Raw genomic sequence first — 24451 nt, 5'->3', positions numbered from 1 at the left:
AATCATCATCGTTGTGCGCGTGTCATGGAAATAATGTGGGACATCCCTTTACCCCTAGACTGCTGACCAAACCAACACCCTGACATATATCATGTCTAGTCGTTCTACAAGCTCTGAGCCAAAAATACCAACTCACCATAAACATTGACCCAGGGTGAGAATGCCCATCTTTGCCCTCGGAAGAAAAGAAAAAGAAAAGAAAAAAAAAGTTCCTGATCAAAGATCGAAAGAAGAGGAAAAGAAGAAAATTCCCAATCAAAGATTGGATGAAAGCAAAAAAAAGAAGAAAGAAAAATTCCCGATCGAAGATCGAATGAAAACGAAAGAAATATACAGAAAAGTCTTTGGACCAGACAATATCTGAGCAATACAGAATTTTCACAAGCAAACTAGAAAAGAAAGGAAACCACGGCTTGAAGTGGTCCTCTCCCTTTGATCGCCAACCAAAATCCTGTGCACTGACGACTTTCTCGCCCCGCACTAAACAAAAACAGAAAAGGAAAAGGCCCAAACACTCAGAGCCGAATTTCCCACCAAAACAACATTCCCGAAAAAGTCCTATTGATCCATGATCATGCGTGTAATCTTTATTTTGATAGGAAATGATTTGCAAAATCAAGTCATGACATATCTATGGTTTGGAATTAGGATAAAACACTTACCTGTGTAAGATTTATACACTTTGAGTGATTTTTCTTCTTTTTTGTTGGACCTAGTGTTTCCTCTAAATGGTCGCTTAGAAGAAAATTTTATCAACATACCCTCCTTCCCCCCGGTAGACACGTTTATTTTTCTCCCAAAACTATATGTTGCTCTGATCAATTGGAGGTTTTGTTTCTTTGCTAAAGCATGTTCGCATTTTAGCGAAAAAACTCCGAGACTATTTTAGTCTCACACAAAGTCAAGAACTACGTTGGTCTGAGTTCCTCATCACAAATTGAGGATATGTAGGAGCAAAAGCCTCGCTTTTGTCGACCACCCCACTTTTTGCTATCGTGACCTATGAGTCTGTTGGCACGCGGAGACGCCCTATACGGTAACCTGCACACACTCATTTGCTATCCATAAGACTGAAAGCCCGATAGCATGCAGTGACTAACGTCGTCATCTGCACCTTCCCTGGAGATGTCAGCGTCTTCCGGTCGAGACTGCGAAAAAGTATCATTTTGCTATACGTAAGACTCAAAGCTCGATAGCATGCAGTGACTAACGTCGTCATCTGCACCTTCCTTGAAGATGTCAGTGTCTTCCGGCCGAGACTGCAGAAAAGTTTCATTTGCTATCCGTAAGACTGAAAGCCCGATAGCATGCAGTGACTAACGTCGTCATCTGCATCATCCCCGGAGATGTCAGTGTCTTCCGGCTAAGACTGCGAAAAAGTCTTATTTGCTATCCGTAAGACTCAAAGTCCAATAACATGCAGTGACTAACGTCGTCATCTGCACCTTCCCTGGAGATGCCAGCGACTTCCGACCGAGACTGCGAAAAAGTCTCATTTGTTATCCATAAGACTCAAAGCTCGATAGCATGCAGTGACTAACATCATCATCTGCATCTTTCTTGAAGATGTCAGCGTCTTCCGGCCGAGACTGCGAAAAAGTCTCATTTGCTATTCGTAAGACTGAAAGTCCGATAGCATGCAGTGACTAACGTCATCATCTACACCTTCCCCGGAGATGTCAGCGTCTTTCGGCCGAGACTGCGAAAAAGTCTCATTTGCTATCTGTAAGACTCAAAGCCTGGTAGCATGCAGTGACTAACGTTGTCATCTACACCTTCCCGGAGATGTCAGCGTCTTCCAGCCGAGACTGCGAAAAAGTCTCATTTGCTATTCGTAAGACTCAAAGCCTGATAGCATTTTGTGACTAACGTCGTCATCTGCACCTTTAACGGAGATGTCAGCGTCTTTCGGCCGAGACTGCTAAAAAGTCTCATTTTGCTATCCATCAGACTCAAGGGTCCGGTAGCACGTGGATGTACCTCATGGTTATCCGCACCTTTATCATCTAGAGACAAACAAGTCCGATGACATCAGAATGATGATGGTCGGCCATTTCTAATCATTTTGAAGATTTTTGCAGGTTTTCCCAAATTTTTTCCTTTGCCATCCAGAGACGTCCAAGTTCGACGACGCATTTCGCTGGTTGGGCTATTGATTGCTCGAGTGAGGATCCGCTCGAACGAAATTAGTGTCTTATCTTTACTTCCCTTTTATCTCCGATAAAAGATAAGTAAAGAGGGGCAACTGTCATACCCTAATTTCGTCCGGGGACCATTGTTTGTCGGCATGCGATCTTCGTTTGACCACCTCAAAATGTTTAACACCCATCGTTGTGGAATCCGTAAAGTTTTGAGATGTTTCGGGAAGAAACCAGTCAAAAACACGAAAACGGGAGTGTATTTAGCACAGTGGAGTGTGTGTAAATAAACTATTACACTATAATTTCATCCGAGGACCATTGTTGATCGCTTCAGAAGGCTTAACACTCATCGCGGTGGAATCCGTAAAGTTTCGTGAGATTTTGGAAAGAAAACAGTCAAAAACATAAAAAATAGGGGGTGAACTTATCAAGATAGGGTGTAAAAAGAAATTCAAATCTAGGCCCTTCCGGGATATTTTAGAAGTTGGGTTGCTTAAGGAGGAAGAAACTGTGCGGCAAGCTCCTCCACAATTTGTTGAAAAATGGTTTCTGGGGCTTCCGTAATGCTTCCATAAAATTTCCAAAAATATTGGGTAAGCATATTTCACTTAATATTGGTGAAAGGGAAGAGAAAAAAAAGATGAAAATCAAATCCGAAAAACTTCCGTAAGGCATCCGTAACTTTCCCGTAAAGTACGAAAAGATGGTGAACTTAATAATTGGGGTGCGCTTAGAAATTTTCCTCAAGAAGTCTCTTGGCGTCAAGCACCTCCCTTTTTCCCTATAAATAGGGGAGGGGGGGATGTTCCAAAAATATTCATGACCTCTAGGCTATGCATTTAAGCTATTTTGGGTAAAAAAACACATTTCCGTGAAGAAGAATGGAGTTGAAGTGCTTCCGTAACGCTTCCGAGACGTTTCCATGAGTAAATCTGTGAAGATTTTCCTGCGTTCTTCGTTCGTTCTTCGTTCTTCAACCAGTAAGTGTTTGAATCCGAGACTTTCAATTCATTTCTTGTTTTGTTTGCTTTCATCTTCATCTCGTTCACTTTCGATTTTCTTTTCTTCCATTTTTAACGTGCTTTAACCGTTTATTTAAGCCGTTATCTCGCCTAATAAATGATAAAATGAATTTCAACCGATCATCTGTGTTGTAATGTCGTTTAATCACTGCTAAAGCAAAATCTAACCGATCGTTCACGCCATAACCTCGGTTAAACAAAAAAAAGCAAAATAATAATAAAATAATCAAAATATCTTGAAAAATAATAATAAAATAATAAAAATATCTTTGAATAAAATAATCAAAAAAATCAATCGGATGTTTTTCTTTGGAAGTTTCCTTGAATGAATTGACTAATAACCAAAGTGAAACTAAGGTTAAAATCAACTCACACATCAAGCTTTGTCCGCAAAAGTCACTTTAAACAATTTTAAGGTCCAACGCCTTAAACGGTTCTCTTTGCTTTTATCGGTTAACATGGACCATTCAAAAGCATAAAATCAACCCATAACTTTACTGCTTTTGCAAGAACTATGTAGATCTGATTTCCTCATCGCAATTGAGGATACGTAGGAGCAAAAGCCCCGCTTTTGTCGACCACCCCAAGAGATCGTTAATGATCCAACGCCTTAACTTTTCTCTCCTTTCAAAAACAAGAGATCGTTAATGGTCCAATACCTTAACGTTTTTGTCCTTTCAAAAGAATCAAAAGATCGTTTAATGGTCCAATGCCTTAAACGATTTTTTGTGCGGTTAAAATCGATCTTGCGAAAAAAGATCAAAACAACTTAACCAACGTTTAATTCTAAAATAACTACGTAGGTCTGATTTCCTCATCGCAATTGAGAATACGTAGGAGCGAGGGAAACACCCTTGTCGACCACAAAAAGATAAAAAAATACAAAAAAACATAAAAAGCATAAAACACAAAAAGACATAAAAAAGGGAAAATAAAACATTTTGAAGTCATATTTGCACACTTGATTAAAGGTTGTCGTCCTTTGTGACCGACGCGTGGGGTGCTAATACCTTCCCCTGCGTAAAAACAACTCCCGAACCTTTCACACTTAAAGTTCGTAGACCACACCTTTTCCGGTTTTTCTGGCGTTTTCCTCAAATACATGTTAGTGGCGACTCCGTGCATTTTCCTTTCTTGGAAGACGCACCCGTGAGCCCCGCGTCGCCCTCCCGCCGAAGGGTAGGTTGCGACATTAGTTATCACTTAAACCCATCATGCTTTCAATTTGCATTGCTAATGGTTTGTCATAATTAAAACCAAGGATGTGGATTTAACATGTTGTCGTCATTCCTAAAGTTATTCCTTTAGTCGTCTTCTTGATACACGTTTTCTTCTTTGTTAGTTCCATGTCTTTTGTAGTCTTACTGGAGTGCAAATGTGTAAGCTAATATGACTCAACCTTTGATTCAAATCATTTTATCAATTCATCCACTCTGATCCCACTTGGCATGCCAACTTTGTTGTTGTGTAAAATCAAATTGATGGTACCATCTAAAAGCTTTAACAAGATTCCAAAATAATGATCAAGTGATTTGCATCAAAGAGGGAAATATGCTCTCCAACAATGGGTTCTCAAGCTACTCCAAAGAGCATTTGGTATAGGCGAAGTAAAAAAAAAAAAAGCTAAATTGAAAGAGATAAAGGGAATTTGAATGTGATGAAAATAGAATAATGTTGTAAACTACAAGATAATAACTGAAAATAAGGTAAATTGATTTGAATTTGAGTTGAAGGTCTTTGCAATTGTTCCAATTCGAATATTTATAGACAAAAAGCTCATATGTGTCGATTGAAAGCCACCACTGAAACAATTACACTCCACTACCTATGCTTGTCCCTTAATTCTTGGGATTTTCTTCCAATCATCTTATTCAATCACATGACGAAGTCAACCTTCTTTCCCTTATGACTCAACAACAAATAATTCCTATTGGGCTCTTTAAGTGGGTTAGGCTTTGTGTTGGCTAAGACACATTGCATTAGTTTTAAGTTATCAAGAAAGAGTCCTAGGAATCTAGACTTGGGAATATCACATTCCCATGTTTGTCCCAAGTTTTGTGAAAATAATCCTATGAATATGAAATAGACATGTTTCTGATTCTTCTTAGTCCCATGTCAAGAGATAGGTATCTTTGATTCTCATGAGAGTGGTAGTTATTTTCTACAATAACTATATATCCTCACTTCTTTCTTCACATTTCTTATTTCATTTTTATTTTTTAAAACTTTAATTAAATCATTTTATTTTATTTTCCAAAATTCCTAATGACAACCAAACATGTTCATGGGAATGCTATTACTAGGCATAACATTCCTAGAAATACAATTCTCGGGAATACAATTTTATAACATGAAATAAACGCACCGAAATGATAAGATATTGGCAACCTACTAATGGGCTAGACTGCTCAACATCTTGTTGACTCCTTCCATTTGACCAACTATCTATTGAGTTACTGAATTCCTAACAATATTCTGCTTTTATTTGGTTAGTTATCATATGTTCAATTAAACATTGTATATAATTACAACTTATTTTGCTCTTATCTTATCATGTACTTGTCATGCTCTGTTATCCTGTCATATCCTATCCTATTAAATATTGTTCACCAAATGTGTCCTTAAGACAATATTATAAAAGTCAACCAACTTAAATAAATGAGAGTTTCTGATTGGATCACAATGTAAAAATCATTTACGCAATTAGTGCATATATTATTTATTTAATCTTAGTTTTGCAAAAAGCTAAAGTACTCTTCTTCACACCTATCCTTGCATTTAGGGATTACAATGACTCAAACCAACTCAAAATTAGTTTAAGACTTGAATGAATAATTGATTTATACGATTAATTGTTGGATCAAGTGGCCTCGGAATAATTAAGAAGGAGGGGGGGTTGAATTAATTATGATCGTGTCTTGACTAATTAAAAAATCTATCCTTCTTAATGTTACTAGATTCAATTAGGCTTTTACTACTAAGTTAAGAAAGTAAAGAACAGAAATAGAAACTTAACCAAAAGTAAAAGCGATAATTAAAAGTACACCGCGGAAATTAAAGAGGGTAGGGAAGAAAAAGACAAACACAAGATTTATACTAGTTCGGCCACAAACCGTGCCTACATCCAGTCCCCAAGCAACCTGCAGTTCTTGAGATTTCTTTTCAACCTTGTAAATCCTTTACAAGCCAAAGATCCAGAAGGTATATACCATCCCTTGTTCTCTTTGAAAAAACCAAGTGGATGTACCTTCCACTTGAACTGATCCACAAGAGATGTACCCTCTCTTGTTCTCAGTATAACAATCCCCAAGTAGATGTACCCTCTACTTTTATCCTCCAATGTGTTGGGACAAAGAATTCTCAGGCGGTTAGTCCTTTGAATCTTTGAAAGGGGAAACAAAAGATATCTCAGACGGTTAATCCTTTGAAATCTTATGCTTAAGGGGAAGGGAAGAATCAAAAGAATTCTCAGGCGGTTAGTCCTTTGAATCTTTTGTAAGGGAGAAGAGAGACACAAAAGAATTTAAGCAGTTAGTCCTTTTGTTCTTTTGACAAAGGAAGAAGAGAATGAAAAAGATGAATAACACAAGTTTTTTATCAAAGAAATTTTCCTGAAAGAGAAAGCTTTGAACAAAAACTTTTAGAAAGATGAAGAGAAAATGAATAAGAAAATTCTGTAGAAAGAGTTGAAAGATATTTGAAAGATTGATTGAAAGATTCTTTTTTTTTTATTGATGCCATGGTCACATATTTATAATCTCTTGATGACTCAAGTTAAAGTTTGTGACTCTTGGTAATTTCTTTAAAAATAGTCACCTTTAAAATTGTGACTCTTTTGAAAACTAGTCACTTAAAAAGTTAAGACTTTTGAAAAAATATTTAGAAACAAGTCTCTTGAAGAATTGTGATTTTTGGAAATTTATTTTTCGAAATCAGTCACTGGTAATCGATTACCATTAAGGTGTAATCGCTTACACATCAACAGATGTGACTCTTCATGTTTAAATTTGAAAATCAAAACATTTAGAAACACTGGTAATCGATTACAAGTATTGTGTAATCGATTACACAAGTTAAAAATGATTTGAAAATGTTTTATCACTAGCTGTGACTGTTGAAGTTTGAATTCTAATGTTTTAAAACATTGGTAATCAATTACATGCTCATGGTAATCGATTACAGCTTTGTAAATCAGTTTTGAAAACAATGCTGGCTACTGGTAATCAATTACTATCTTATGGTAATCGATTACCAGAGAGTAAAAACTCTTTGGTAAAAGATTTTGTGAAAAATTCTTGTGCTACTCAATGTTTTGAAAAACTTTTTTAGTACTTATCTTGATTGAGTCTTTTCTTGATTCTTGAATTTTGAGTCTTGAATCTTGATCTTGATTGTTCTTGAATCTTGATTCTTGAAACTTGATTCTTGAATCTTTGGAATTTGCTTAACTCTTGATTCTTTGGCATCATCAAAATAATCTTAGAAGTCATTGCTTCCACATTAATTATATATAATATCAATTATATATATATATATATATATTTTATATTAACAAATTCATGTAATTAACTTCTAATTAATTCCATTTTTATGAAATAAATTAATGTAACATAATAATTTTAAATCGAATCAAGTTAATGATCTAAACCAAATTGGTTCATGAGCTTGAATTGAATTGACTTTCAGCTTGAAAAAAAATAAATTCAAATTGAGCTTCAAACATAACCGATTCTTATCTAGTCAAATTGAGATAAACAAGTTGAACATGATATGACTCATTTCTCAGTGGTGCAAACTGCAACGGGAGTATAAAGTCAATTGTACCAAAATATAATTGACATATAGTAAAAAAGATAAAAGTTAGGAACAAATTATTTTCAATACATTTTCTTTTATTGGTTGACATTCATTGGAAATGACAAAATTTGTTGGGTCCCACATCATATGTAATGATTTTCTCTCTCTTGAATTTGTAGTTTTCAATAATTCCAACTAATTACAGATGGTGTGTTAGAAGGAGTATGCTAAAAACTATTTCATAGCCCTCCTTTGGTAATAAATTAACTATCATTTACCTTAATTAATTATTAAATCAAATTATTCTTCAAATAACAGATAAGACTGACGCTGTAAAAGAAGACTACCTGAAAAAAAACTCAGTACAGATATACATTTCTGTACCCAGAATGGTTTATATAGAAAATTATTTGCACATACCATATAAGGCATTCAATTGAGATTCACTTAATCTTGAAACCATTTTAATGCGGTCAAAATACAGGTCAGAAAGTCTACAGAGGCGCGCTTGGCTCACCATATCAGACTCTAGTTCGTCAAACCAAACCTTTTCCTATAAATTGAGCCTAACATCTCCTCTATGTTGCACCTCAATATTCATATTTCATATCATATAAGATAGCAAAGCCTATAACCCATGGAGTCAAACAACATGCCAGACTTGAACGGTGTCGCTAAGAAGACTAAAGGTCGACAAAAGATCGAAATGAAGAAGATGAGAAACGAGAGTAACCTTCAGGTGACATTCTCGAAGCGTTGCACTGGGGTTTTCAAGAAAGCCAGTGAGCTTGCAACCCTTTGTGGCGTGGATGTCGCTGTGATTATGTTTTCACCCGATAATCAAGTATTTTCGTTTGGCAGTCCCAGTGTTGATTCTGTTGTCCAACGCTATAAGACACAGGGCCCACCTCCCCTCCTTACCTTGGACCTCAACAAGGTGCACTCCACTGTGGACGAAGTTGAGCTCCACACACACCTCCACTGCTTGTCCAACCAAATTGCTATTGAGAAGAAGCGCACAAAGGATTTAAATCATTTAGCGAAGGCTGCAGAGGATCAGTTCTGGTGGGCTAGGCCTATTGAAAGCATGACCGATTCCCAACTTGACAAGTATAAGAAGATGTTAGAGGAGTTTAAGAGACAACTCAAAGAAAAACGTGGGAACCTCAACTGATGATGCCCTATTTAAAGTTTTAGTCAATGTTTTTTAATTAAATATGTTTTAGAATGAGCACTAGCTTAATCAAATTAATGTTTGGGGTGTAGTTAGGATTGATTATCTAGGACTTATGTTTTCGTTATGTTGAATAGTCTTCATCATGGGTTGGTAAACTATGTTTCCTTTATGTTGTTTCTTTGCTTTGTTAGTGGAGTTTGTAATTGTGATGTAGTTTCTACATGATGTAGTGTTTGAATGAAAAGGCATCTTAAATACATAAAAATCCAATTCTATTAGAAATTCCAACCTTTTGAACTTTGGTTGGGGATTTTAATTTTCTCATCTTCAACTAAGGTAGGTCGAGTTTGGAGGTAGGCTTAAAACAGAACGGCACAAATAATTAAATCTCCATTCCATTTCGTAGGGTGTCAAAGAATAATTTAATGTATTTTAAATAGATAAGTAAAATATTTAATGTATTTTAAGTAATTAAAATATATTTTTAATTATACTTTTAGTCTCCTAAATTTTAATTATGCCAATTGGCTCCCCTACGTATCACAAATGTGTGATTTTAGTCCCTTAGATTTCAATTGTGACAATTGAGTGCCTTGGGTGTCTCAATTGTGCGATTTTAGTACCTTAAAATTTATAATTGCACTATTCGAACTATCATTTTTCAGGGAAAAAATCACATTATTGTGATACCTTGGGGACTAAAATCCCACAATTACAATACTTAAATGAAATTTATACAATTGTGTACATGAGGACCCAATTGGCGCAATTGATATATAGGGGACTAAAGTCACACATTTGTGATAGCTGAGGGATCCAACTAGCTCAATTGAAACTTTAGGTATTTCAATTCTCAATTGTGATACCTTAAGGACCAAAAGTATCATTAAGCCAAAATGGAATTCATAAAATGCATGCAATCAATATTTTGAAATTTTTTATATTTTGTGTTTAGTCCCGACCATTTGGTTGGCTCTGTTAAGTGTTCACATGTCCATTAAATTTTTAAACAACAATTTGTGGTGGGTTTTAAAATCATCAATATTCTTTTAGAATTTCAAATTAAAATTTCTAGCAGCTTAAAAATCGTCAAATCAATTAAAGAAAAAAAGAAAGAAAGAAAGAAAACATATTTGGAACATAAAGACAATTCACAATCCACAACCTCATGCCAACTCTTGACAATAATACATATGCACTAACCTGAAAAAAAATTTGGAAGAAAAGACAATTTACAATCCAAAATCTCATGCAACTCTTCTCAATAATACATATGCATTTTCTAAGAAAATAGATCTAGTACACAAATCCCCAACTCTCATGCAGCTCTTCACAATCCAAAATCCAAAATAAAAACAAAAACATCATTGGAACACAAGGATGATTCATTAAGGCAAAAAATTTAACTTTCCCTTCAATGACAAGCACCTCATCAATTAAAGCAAAAAAAAAAAAGTCCAAACACTTGAATTAAAGATGTCACAACCTTGACCATTTTTTCATAACTACCCCAATGCTACCCAAAACACAAAGGTAATTGAAGATGACCCTTTTATTATCCTTCCACAATGTTGTGTGCGGGTGAGGTGATAATTGTTTCTCAAACTTTTTTTTGTGAGCAATTAGCCTAACTTTTTTAGGATTTTTGTTAATATATTGTTGCTATTGTGAATAAACTATTATAAAAATCATTTCAGAAAATAAAAAGAGAGTTTTTATTGTTTTGTTTTACATTTTGATGTTACAAAGATATTTTTTAGTTTAAAGGATTGATAAGTTGCAAACTTAAGCTGACCATAGTTAGATGACCCTTCACCACAGTGAAAGAGGACCAGTTATCAAGTGAATGAATGTGAAGACTTGCCACAATGAATATGAATGTTGAAGACTAAGATATTGAGCAAGCACTCGCCATAACAAGTACCACTCTCACCATAGCGAAAATGGTCATAGAGCAAGAAGATTCAAGTGAAGTATAATTTGCAAAAAATGAAGCCTTGTTGTAGCAAGAAGTGTCCTCGCTACAATGAGAGTCTAATGTGACAGAAAAAATATATAGATTTGGCTCTAACTAAAAGAACTTGTAACATCATAATTGGCACCTTTTGTCATTTTTTCGATTCAGACTTATAGATTTGCATTTTTGCCTCTCTCTCTCTCTCTCTCTATTGTAACTTTTGATTTTAATGTTATTTTAGACCAAATCAAGATCCATTGGAGCTAAACATTGAAGTTGTTAATTGAATGAAATAGTAACCAAGTATGTGATTCTTCATTTTCTGATTTATTTTCTTTGTTATACATGTGATCATATTCCAAATATTTGCTTAAATGCATGCTTAGGCTTGATCAAACTAGCTTTTAGGAATTGAATTGTGTTGAAAAAAATTGATTCTAGATTTGAATTGGAATTGTGTGAGAGCTTAATTTTAGGAATGAAATCAATTTTTGCATTGAAGAGATTCATTGTTCATGTTCTGAGTTCTTGGTTAAGTTACCTAAGGAATTAGGAATTTAGCTTAGGAATAAAAGATTAATCACCTAAGGAATTAGGAATTTAGCTTAGGAATAAAAGATTAATCACCTAAGGAATTAGGACTAATCAATTGAGCTGAATCTTGGTTGCATTGAACTAGGAAAATGATTAGAAATTGACTTCCATATGTTGAATGCTATGGAATTCAAGTCAGCAATGCCTTTTTTCTTTGATTTCCATTTTTGCTCCAATTTTTTTTCAAAATCCACCAATTGTTATTTTCTCGCTATAGCAAACTCGGGTCTTGCTACAACAAAATTCTCTTTTAAAAACTGAAAAACATTGTCTCACTCACTAAAACAAATTGACAACACACTGTAGTGAATGTTTTAGATTACATTTTTTGCTCAATTCATAAATATTACACCAAGTCTTTGTGAATACAATACATAATACTTATTGTTTCTTTACTACTAGATTAGGTACACTTTCCTAGATCATGAGCCAACATGAAGGTGAGTCAGGTGATGTGTCAACCTCATCCGAGTGGGAAATGTGATTGGTTGAGAAGTGAACTTGAAGTTGGTGATATGAGTTAGGGGTCTCAAGAAACCCAAAAACATGTACTGAGAACAGAATACCACACATATTTGGAGTCGAGTTTCTAAGGGGGGTGTCGAGCCTGCAACGAAGGCTTCAAAGGGTGCTTTTGAGTGCTGTTTGGAATCAGCATCGAGGAAAGGTTTGTAAACAGTCATGATTCAAAAGGATGGAGAAGCCTTTAGGTTTAGGGTTAACAAGAATCAATTTTCTTGATTATTTACAAATTTTAAATTAATAATAATTAGTAGTTTATATCCTAGCTATTGATTTATTTAAATGACATCTAAAGTTTTAAAAAACAACTGGTCCATGGTGTGGTTGCATTTAAATGGTTTTAGAAAATTTTAAAATACAAAAAATTGTAATTTAATTATTTAAATAAATACAACCAATTTTAAAAACCACCAAAAAAATTTAAAAATTTTCACATGTGTCAACACTTAATAGAGCCAACCTAATGGCAAGGATCAAATATAAAATTAAAAAAAAAATCCAAGGACAAAAAGACAAGAAAAATCTTACTAGGGACCCAAAAAAAATTTGAGTATATTTCAAGAACCAATTAGAGACTTAAACCTTTTTAAAAAGTTAAATTAATTTTACAAGGTTATAATTAATCATTATCATGCAATTATGTATTACATAATAGTTTGATATTTAAGGTCACCTTATTTTCTTTAGCCCATTTGTTTTGAGATAAAATTATGTTTCTAACAAAATAAATCCAAAAAAATAAATTCAATTTTATAATAATTTTATGTTGATTATAAGTAGAGTTACAATATAGAATATTAATATAATAATTATGTTCATATTTTTATATATTTTCTTTCATTGAATTTTCTTCTTATTTCTCTTTATATTTTCAATTACATATCACTCATCATATGTCATTTTCTCTCTTTTCTTTTACTTTTTTTTCCTTTCCATCACTCTTTTTTGTCATTCTACATAAACTCCAAAATGAGATGTACCTTCATAACTACTTAAAATAATTGTAAGTAAAATATATTTGTATTTTATTTTTCCATTGGTTTTGCACACTCGATTTTGCATGATTCTTTGAAGATTGTTTAAGTGCATCCATTATGTGGATATGATTAAGGCATTGTGTGTTTTTAATTAAATGTTCAGCCATTTAAAGCAAAAAAAAAAAACCTTTTTAATTATGAATTCCCTTGCATTAACCTTTGACCCAAAAACAATAAATGAGTTTGTACTTGAATCCTTGAGCCTAAAAAGGAAAAAAAAGTCTACCTTACTTTAGGGAATAGAAAAGCATATCATATGGTTTGAGGCAAATTTGTTCCAAATTTGGGGGAGTTTGTTTTGTAATGCTCAAGGGATTGTTGTAAAACAAAAGCATACACATTTGGGAAAGCTACAATGTTTAAAATAATATATAAAATCAATCAAATTCAAAAACAATTTCAAGTTGTTGTTGCTATTTTAAATTTGTGAATAAAATGTTGGGAAACAGTGTTTGGAATTGTTTGTCTCATGAATTGAAAAGGAAATTAGTTAGTGTTCTCCTAGATCCTTAGGTGCTTTGATTTCTAGGATATAAAAAAACAATTTTCCTTTGTAGCCTAGCCAAATTACAACTTTAATAAAGTCCTTAGGGATCCGTGTTGTGTGTGTGCAATTGCATTGAATGAGATGGTATGCAAAGTTGGGATTGTGTAATTCCAATTGGGATTGATTGAATATCATGTGCAGCTGAAACACTTGTGTACTTAAGTAAAATACTAGCCTTGTGAGAAATGAATTGTATTTTTTATCTTTTCATTGCCAATTGCCATTCTTGTTGATCCCTTGAACTCTTGAGTTCATTTCTTTTATGATTCTATATATCAAAATCACCATAACAAGTGTGATTTTGAGATTGTGTGAACTTGTTTTGTTTTTGTGAGCATGGTTATGTTTTGGGAATTGTAATTGATCCTAGTCCTTAGTCTTGTCGTTAATCTAACTTATTTTAGTTTATTTTACTTTTTCTTGAGGACAAGTAAAGCTGTAAGTTTGAGGGAGTTTGATAATGGTTGTGCATTCCTATATTTGCAATCTATTTCACAACAATTATCTCACTTTTCCTTGAATCGTAGCTAAGTTTGCCCTTGTTTAAGTTAGAGAATATATATAATTAGTTAGATATTTTCATATAGTTAAAATTTAGGAAATATATTAGCTTTTACATGTTTTTACAGTGATTTAGTCATTTTAGTGCACCTGGAAAGAAATTAAGGGTTTGGAAGGGAAAATTGATCACTCAATGAGTTTGCCAAGTAGCTTAACTAGGAAACCATATTAGAAGAAGACACGTGATAGCTGGTGGCTAAGCGAGAAGTCTATCTCTCTTAGCAGATTTCGCTTGAAGAAGCCATGTCAACAACATCAAGGCTCGTTGAGTGAGGCAACCTCTTTGGAAGAAGAAAAAAAGTGATCCCATGAAAAATTCACTTAGTGTGCTTTAATGAGGAAACAACAAAACAAAGATATTGCATGGAATTTGGATCCACTCATCATTGGAGACATTCAATATCAATCTAGGGTTGCGTGTGTAGCGGTTAGAGACTCAAGAACTTACTCTCTTTTACTTCCTTCACCAATCTTCCATTTTTTTTAACTTTCCCTTGTATGTTTTGGTAGCTTCTCATGACAATGAGGAGTTAATCTCTTTGAAGTTGAGGATTTTGTGTACTAGCAAATCTCATGTAACTATGTCTACTATCTTTTTAATGATTATTCAATAATAATGTTATTTCTTTGCTTTTAATGTTTGTTCTTAGCTTGATCACCCAAACACTTATTTGTATGTTTCATTGTCATTAGAAAATGCTTTAAAAGTGAGATTTGAGAATACTATATAATGAATGTTTCATTTGGGGATAAAGTAATGTTTATTATTCTCTTGGCAATCCTTTCTCTTAAATAAATCATTTAACTTAACTTGCTTAGGAGTTAGGAGTAGAGTTAAGTGATTTAGCCTCTTTTACTTGAGAAATCAAGGTTAGAAGACTTGAGTGGATTGAGATATTGTTATGGTTCTCATTAAATAGATAAAAATCATTTTTTTTATCGAGATGTTTGCCAAGTACCACTAAAAACCCTAACTAGTTTGTTTAATTGTTGTTTCCAATTACCGCACATCAACTGTTTGATATATTGTCTTTGTGGAATGTACCTTATTTTTAGTAGTTTAATTTTAGAGCTGAACTTCAATTTATTGCAACCTTATCTCAAAAGAAGAAATTATCATTGCTTAGTTGTTGAGTTTACACAAAAAAGCTTAGTACAAACAAGTCCTTGAGGAGACAGTCTTTCTACTTACTATTGAAAATACTACACTAATTGGTACGTTTGTCAATGATGTAATAAGTTTTCTGGCATCATTGTCGGGGACTTGTTTCTCGTATTAGGCAACTTATGCTAATTTCATATTCTATGCAATGATTCATTATTCTTCAATTCTTTGCTTTTAAATTCTGTTTTTATATTACTCTTGAGTACTTTGCTAACATGTTCTTTAGTTGCTTTGTTCCATGTATGAGGTAGAGTTTCTTAAGAAGATCTAGTCCCTTTGGATCAAGAGATTCAAAGAACTTGTAGAAGAAACAATGCCTTAAGGAAGAAGCAAAAGCAAAAAGAGAATAGGGCTAAGAAAAGAACTCGACAAGCTTCATCTTCTTCACCACACAACCACAACCTACACCTCCACCACACTTGCCATTACTCTTACCTCTTCCTATCTTTGAGGAGCCTGAAATGGCGGAAGAAGAACATCCTAGAAGGACACTTGGAGACTATATTGCACATGTTGTGCAAAGGCACTTCATATTGGAATGTGTTATTTTGGCTATTAAAGGTTGTAGTGTCAATCTATAATTAGGATTGCTCCCTTCAATTGGTCTTAGCACATCTCTCAATTTCATGTAAAAAAAGTTAATGGACCGGATTGAGTAATGCTCACCACTACTTACTAATATATTCACACAAAAAAACCACTACTTATTAATATTTGAAAATGTTTAACTATACATTTTCATTCAATATTGTTACTTTTAGGTACACTAATTAGATTCAGTAAAAAAAAACACTAACTAGAAATATTTATTATCATTGATTTATACACTAATTATCATCCATATATTTTTTGTATAAAATAATTAGAAAGTAAAGCTTTATTCACCTTTAACTTAATAAAAATATCTTATAAATTTATTTTATTTCAAATTAATGTCAAATAAATACTCTCGTTTTTACTTTACGTATTATAAATCCTATAGTTTATGAAAAGTTGAATTCGAATGGAATTTGAATTTGGTCACTTTTCCCGTTTTCCATCCACGGAATATTTTATATGACATGATGTGGACATTTGATGAATAATAATATCTCTACTGATTATGAAACTACTTATACATTCATAAATATATATTAAATAAAAAACACACGAGTTGAAAATCTTTTAGCATTTCATTGATTTGATCAAATTTATTTTATAGTTTCCTATTTATTGAAGGCATACGTTAACGAGTAACGACTGATCCACATCCAATCGGGTTAGATTTAGAACCGTGGATTGCACGGGTCTCTGTTGTTATTTTAACAATATTAATATTAATTATTTTCATTTTATAAATTTTAAAAACATAATTTTTTTTAAAAAAATTATCTACGTATTCATTTTTAAAATATTTACTTAACATTAATTTTATTATAGAAATTTGCTAAGATAAAAATTGATCATTTTTTTCTTTTAATATTGTAAATATTTACTTAATATCACAAAAAAAACATAAAAATGATCTACAAAACAAAAATAATAGTCTTGTAAAAAAAGTTAAATTGCTTAAATTTAAATTCTTAACATTTTATACAAACTGCATTTCCTTAAATGATAATAATAATAAGGTTAAATTACTCATTTGATCCTATAGTTTCATGATTCTTACTTTTTTAATCCATATAGTTTGAGAGTGGTCTTTTTAGTCCTCATAGTTTCATGATTTTTACTTTTTTAGTCCCTATAGTTTTTAAATTACAGAATTAAAATACAAACTATAAAGACTAAAAAGAACACTTTTAAACTATAAGGACTAAACGAGAATTAAAATATAAACTATAGGAACTAAAAAGACCACTTTCAAACTATATGGACTAAAAAGGTAAGAATCATGAAACTATAGGAACCAAATGAGTAGTTTAACCTAATAATAATAATAATAATAATAATAATAATAATAATAATAATAATAATAATAATAATTATTATTATTATTATTATTATTATTATTATTATTATTATTATTATTATTAAGCCTCAGATACCAGCCTAAAGACTGTGTATGATTAGTCCATTCAAGATTCAAGTGTGTATTTCGAATGTTTTAAGTTCTAACTAGTGTTATTAAACTAATTGGTCAGATGGATTAGGAACAAAAACTTATAACCAATTCTAGTTTTTTTTTTTATTTTTGGTGTACTAACCAATTTGAGTTAATTCTTAGAATCATATGTTATTGATTTGATGTTGATGTCATCAAACTAGGTTAAAACACCTCTATGTAATAACTTTTTTTCTTTTTCTTAAATCAATATAGTCTATGTAATAATAACTTTCTATCGTGCTCTTGGATGGATAGATCCAGAAATCCGTGAGAAATAACTTTACTTAATTTTACTTGATTTTACTTAATAATGTACATGAGAAATTTTAAGAAAAGGGGATTAGTACCCGTGCCTTCTCCCCTCTAGAGTCCTATGTGTGAGGGATGGATGTTCGTGCTTGCATGAGATTTTCATTCATATGATTCTAAGCTTAATTCTTTTTTGAAGTATTGGATCCGTTTTCTAGTTGGGTTCAAGAATATTCAAATAATAATTTATTTTCTTTTTTTTCTTAGTTTCTATTAAAAAAATATTGGATAGAAACAAAGAAAATAAACAAATTTATTCGAAGATAAATTAATATTAATTTATGAATAAAACTATAAAAAAAATGAATCAAATAACCCTTCAAAATTCTTCTGCCAACCTATTGCCAATAAACTTTCCGGCCTCATACGAGAACGGAAAACTGGATAATTTTCTACATCGGTGGATGAAAAATAGTGAACATAATAATTTTTTGTTGATGATGTTCCCAGCAAAAAGATACTTCCCCTAATTTTTTGCAATATTTTTTTGGTATATATATAGATTATATTTTTAATATTATTTTTTATTTAATAAGATTTAATTTTGTAGATAACAGTATTTAACATAATGACATTTTTCTTATTTTAAATAATTTTTTTATTTTTTCTTTATAGACTTTAAAGTAGAGATAATTGCATTCTTTTTAACTTATATAAGATACAAATTTCAATTGTAATTGTTCAAGTAATATTTTATTTTTATAATTAGTTATTGTTATTTTAAAAGTTAAAAATAGTTTCATTTGCAATAAGATAACTTTATTTTTTTTAGAAATCAAATAACTTTATTAGTCTTTCATTTATACTGATTTAGTTTTAATTGATTTGAAAATTAAAATTTATTTATTAACTTTCGTCAACAAAGAAAATTTATTATAAACTTGATTTGAAAATTTGAGTGTAAATTTAATTATAGATACTTATAGGCTTGAATATCTTTTTTATCTTTACAATTTAGTATTTTTTTTTCATTTTCGTTCTTAAAGAATTTTACATAACATTTTTTTTACTATTCAAAGCACTATTTAAAGCTTTTTAAGAATAAAAAATAAAACAAACACATTGTATAATGATTAAAATTACAGGGACAAAAATGAAAAAAATACTAAATTGTAAGAACAAAAAATATATTTAAATCTATTTTTTATGTTATGAAAAATTCAAAAAGATATATTTTATATATATTGTTATTGTAATTAATGTTTTATGATATATAGATTAATAATATTTCGTATAAATTTATATATGTATACATTCCCCCCGGGAGGGGGGCTGGCTCAGTCCCTGTTTGCTAGCTTTTTCTTGTTTTACTCTTTCATGTACAAAGCAAGCGGTATTAAAGTAGGCAAGGATCAAATTAACATAGCACCTAATAGCGTACAAAATTTAGACCACTACACTGTATGGATTTGTTGATATATATTTGGGGAAAAAAGTGTATAAGTCTAGATCATAAAATTCAACTAATAACTCACTAATTAATTCAGGTTGTAACCCATTGACATAGTATTCTATAAAGTCAATCATTGGTCTGAGTTTTATAGCATTGTTTCTAACACTATGTTAATCATTTAAGTTGTTTATTTCCTAATAGAAAAGTAATTAGTTTGTCTCCTAGGGACACGGGAAGATACCTTAGTGTGATTGAGTTAAGGCTAACAATACTACAAAGATGACATTTCACGTTGAAAATCTATATTGGTTGTTTAACAATATCAATAAAGAAAGACGGTGTGGTGACATATTTTAAATTATAACGAAGTATATTACATCGATTTTTTATTTATTTAAATCAATCATTATATTGATGAAAATATTATTTGATTTGTTGGGACCAGTGTTGTCAAATGGCGGCCATGGTGGAAAGGCGTGACGGTTTCTTGAAAAAACGCCACCGAATAGCGGTGGCGTGGCGGGTTGCGAATGACGGCGCCATGGCGGCCGCCATAGCCATGGCTATCATGGCGGTTATGGCGGCATGGCTGAAATAACATTTTTTTTTGTTTTTTTTTCCGCGGTAGGAGTTGGGCTGACCTGACCCAACCCTACCCAGTAAGTTAATCAAAAGCGCAGTCCTCCCCTCCCACGCAGGTTGAATCAGAACTCAGAACGCAGCCCTCCTCCAACTAAAAGTGCAACCCCTGCACCCAGTCGCGACCCCCCGCACGCAGAACGCAGCCAGCAACGACGACCCCACGGTGGTGACAAGCATCGGCACGAACGGCGGCGACTACCCTCACAAAGGCAGTGAACATCGTGGCGTTTACGAAGTGGTGCGTGCTAGCTTTAATTTTTTTTTAATTTTGTTTTTGTTGTTTGACACTCCTTACCTTTTCTTTTTTCCTTTTGCTATTTGACACTTTCTTTTTACTTTTGACAGTCCCTTTTTTATTTTTTTATTCTATTTGACACCATAATTTTTTTTCTGTTCAGTCCTCTTTTAAATGGCTGAACCATCATCCGATGTTGCTACTACAAGTGCAACGAGGAAAAATAAGACAGACCCAGGCTGGAAATATTGTCATCCACTGGTGGAAGGAGAAACAAACACAATTGTTTGTAATTTCTGTGGAAAAATCACAAAGGGAGGAATAACCAGAGCCAAACAACACCTGATTGGGAAGTCGGGTAACATTGCATCTTGTAAGAAAACTCCACCAAATGTAGTCGAAGAGTTGAAGGAATATATGACTACCAAAAAAAGTGGGACCACTTACAGTACTTCTGGCAGTGGTAATATGACAAATATAAGAGATTTTGAATTTGGTGAACCAATTGGATGTGATGGAAGTGAAGATGATGAGTTTGCAGACTCTTGTAATGCTACTGCAAGTGCAAAGACAAAGTGTGAGACTAAAAAAGGACCAATGGACAAATTTTGTAAGAATCCAGAAAATGCAATCAATCAGAGAAAAATGGAGATGTTGAGGCAAATGAACATAAGAGAGTCAATGGATAAGAATGAAGTATTGAAGGTGCATAAACATATTGCTCGCTTTTGGTACCAAGCGGTTTGTCATTCAACCTCATTAAATTGAAAAGCTTTGAGAATATGGTTGCAGCCATTCGTCAATATGAGCCACATTTGCCCATTCCTAGCTATCATGACATTAGAGTTCCACTCCTGAAGAAGAAAGTTGAATATACTGAAAATTTGATGAAAGGCCACAGGGAGCAATGGGTCAAGTATGGTTGTACTATTATGTTCGATGCATGGACTGATCGGAAACAAAGATGCATCATTAATTTTTTGATTAACTCTCAAGTTGGTATCATGTTTTTGAAGTTTGTTGATGGCTTTGATTTTTTAAAGACAAGTGAAAAGATTTTTGAGTTGCTTGATGCCATTGTGGAGGAAGTTGGAGAAGAGAATGTTGTTCAAGTTGTAACCGATAATGGGAGCAACTATGTTTTAGCGGGTAAGTTGTTGGAGGAGAAAAGGAAACATATTTATTGGACACCTGGTGCAACTTATTGTATTGATTTGATGCTTGAAGATATTGGGAAGCTTCCCTTGATAAGGAAGACAATTAGAAGGGAAATTAATCTAGTTGGATTTATCTATGCCCATTCTAGTACCTTAAGTTTGTTGAGAAATTTTATAAACAAGAGGAAATTGGTGAGACATGCTATTACTAGATTTGCCACTTCTTATCTAACCTTAGAAAGACTCCATAAAGAGAAAGCCAATATTAGAAAGATGTTTACTTCTGATGAATGGACCCTGAACAAGCTATCTAAGGAGCCTAAGGGAAAAGAAGCTGCAAAGGTAGTGCTCATGCCTTTTTTTGGAATAGTGTGGTTTACACTCTTTAAGTCATGGCTCCACTTGTGAAAGTGCTTCGTCTTGTGGATGGTGAAAGGAAACCAGCCATGGGCTATATTTATGAAGCAATGGACAAGGCAAAAGAAATAATTATCAAGTCTTTCAACAACAATGAAGGATGGAGTGTAGGAGTGTAGGATGTATACTAGGCGGAAAAAGCAAAGGCTTCGGGGGTTGGAGTGTAGGATGTATACTAGGCGGAAAAAGCAAAAAACAACAAGTGTTGCTGCTGCCGAAACTTCTAAAAAATAGGCAATGGTTGTTGGATCTTCATCAAGGAAGCAAAAAGCAGTCCAAGAAAATGATGAGGATCTAGATTTTGAGGAGAATATTGATCTTGAATCTGAAGAAGAAGAAATCATGATCAATTTTGAGACATTTGATGGGGAAGAGGGAGAGCGAGATACTCCACTACCATATGATAATAACGATGATGATTATGTTGGGATTGGAGAAGATGATTAGAGCCTGAATGTGGGTTTGGACCTAACTCAACCCCAAAAGCTAGCTCATAGGGTGAAAGTTGTCTCCCACGTGGAGGATGAGGGTTGCCCTTCACTTATATACTCTATCTTGACACTATCTCTAGTCAATGTGGGACTTGGATTTTTCCCAATACACCCCCTCACACCCAACACTTTTTAAGGCTTGGTGCATGGATAACATGGCTCTTAGAATGTGGGTTTGGGCCTAACTCAACCCCAAAAACTAACTCCTAGGGTGAGGATTGCCTACCACTTATATATTCTATTGTAGTCTTATCTCTAGCCGATGTGAGACTTGAGTTTTTCTCAACAAAAAGAGTTCACACACACTCATAGACAAACATACACACACATATATATACAATAAATAATATTTTGATCCTCAAAACTAAAGATCAACTGAATATAAAATATGAAAGCTAATGAAGAAAAATAATTTAATTGTATTTTCATTTCAACTATGTAAGACACGTGGTCAAATATTGGCTACTAAGTAGAGTACCAGAATCCTCATAAAAAGAAAGGGCACCAGGGAAACCTCCATCATCATTATGGTTTGACCTCATGTCATTGTAAAATTTTATCTTAGAATTTGGTATTTCCATGTGTATCCAGAAATGGCTTCGAGAGGCTGGATAAGATTAAAGATTCCAATAGACAAAGTAAGCAGCTGGAAGAACTTACAGACAAGATGAGGGAGTGCAAAAGGTAAGTCATGATTTATATTGTCATCGTCTTAGTATCTCTTGGTAGCAACTAAACTCTGAGTAAGGAAATGCATGCAAGTGTATATGAGTAACTAACTTTGGTTCGTTTTATAACTGTAGTTGGTTGACAGTTTGCTTTAGTTAGATTTCAGTTACAACTGAATCTCAGCAGTATAAATACTGCTCCGGTAAGAGATCTCAGTGACTTTTGTAATATTCTCTAAATGCAATATACGAATACCTTTTCTCTTCTCTAGAGTTTCTACAATGCAGATTCCATCCTAAATATCAAATTAATCTGTTTTCTGTTCCATATTCCCTAGCATGGTGGACTTTTTTTTTTCAACTAATTCTCATTAAGAGTTTGGTACTCCCTCGAGTCCTTTCTATAAGACCAAATTAACTAATTTATCAAGATTAAGGAAATTAGTTAATGTAGTTAATACTTAATGGTATTAAATTTGTCTTGAATTTATGTATTTTTTCAAAATTATCTCTAACATTAATGAGACGTACTTTTACTTCTTTTTAAATATTTTTATTAGTTTTTATTCTCTTAATCTCTTCCATCATTAATATATTTTATTGCTTTAATTTTTATTGGCTATGCATGTGAATAGTCAAAGTAAGTTGATTGAGTCCTCAAAATGTTATTTATACAAGACAAAGTTAGAAAAACGAACTCAGAAAAATGACCCATAATTAATGCAAGAGACATTCTAGAATGTTTCTTATAAAGAGGACCAACCTAACTTCTAATTTGGGTCTTATAAAAAGGACCCGAGGGAGTAATTGAAATTTACATCCTATCCCCATGCAAACATTCCAGGTTTTGAATGATGATGATATAGGAAGCATACAGCAATGTTAAAACTTGATATTTCTTTCGTCATTGTAGTTATGTGCTGTCCAAAATTTTTCTTTCACAATTCACTTGCCTTTTGCCATGTGCTAGTGGTGAAGAAAGTAAAATTACAATTAATTTTGACCTATTTTTCAATTTCCTTATTCAATACATGCCCTGCATTCATGAGACATGAAGTATATTATCTTGTTCCAGGCTGATAAAGGAATTTGATCGTGAAATTAAAGATGAAGATGGAAGGAATCTCCCAGAAGTGAACAAGCAACTCAATGATGAAAAACAATCAATGGTCAGTACCCAAAATCTGTCTTTTTTATATGGGGCAATGGCTCTGCAAAATTTTGAATGAAATGCAATGTCTTCCATGGATTGTAAATTTGACATTCAACATTATAATGTTTTCAACTTTTGACTAATTAATTAATAATTTGCATGATTAAATGATTCTCAATGGCATTTGATGATCATGGTCAATGGAGTAGTTTTATTTATATATTTATTTTGGGGAATTTAGGGGTTGATGATTTTCTATTGGAAGGTAAAAACATTGTAAGAGTTGGACTGAATAATGAATGGTTTATAAAAGCTATAGTTGGTTCTTAGATGTTATAATCTTATTCTTGTATGCTGCGATGAGTAGATTCATGTCTGGT

General features: G+C 32.9%; 1 pseudogene; it reads left to right on the top strand.

Annotated features, from left to right (window-relative positions):
* The window catches only part of LOC114371410, a 59188-nt pseudogene that overhangs the window by 30675 nt on the left and 4062 nt on the right, over positions 1-24451 (top strand).

Source organism: Glycine soja, chromosome 10 (assembly GCF_004193775.1).
Source record: "Glycine soja cultivar W05 chromosome 10, ASM419377v2, whole genome shotgun sequence".
Taxonomy (NCBI): domain Eukaryota; kingdom Viridiplantae; phylum Streptophyta; class Magnoliopsida; order Fabales; family Fabaceae; genus Glycine; species Glycine soja.
Note: the sequence above shows the minus strand (reverse complement) of the source record. Positions and strands in the feature narration are given on the sequence as shown.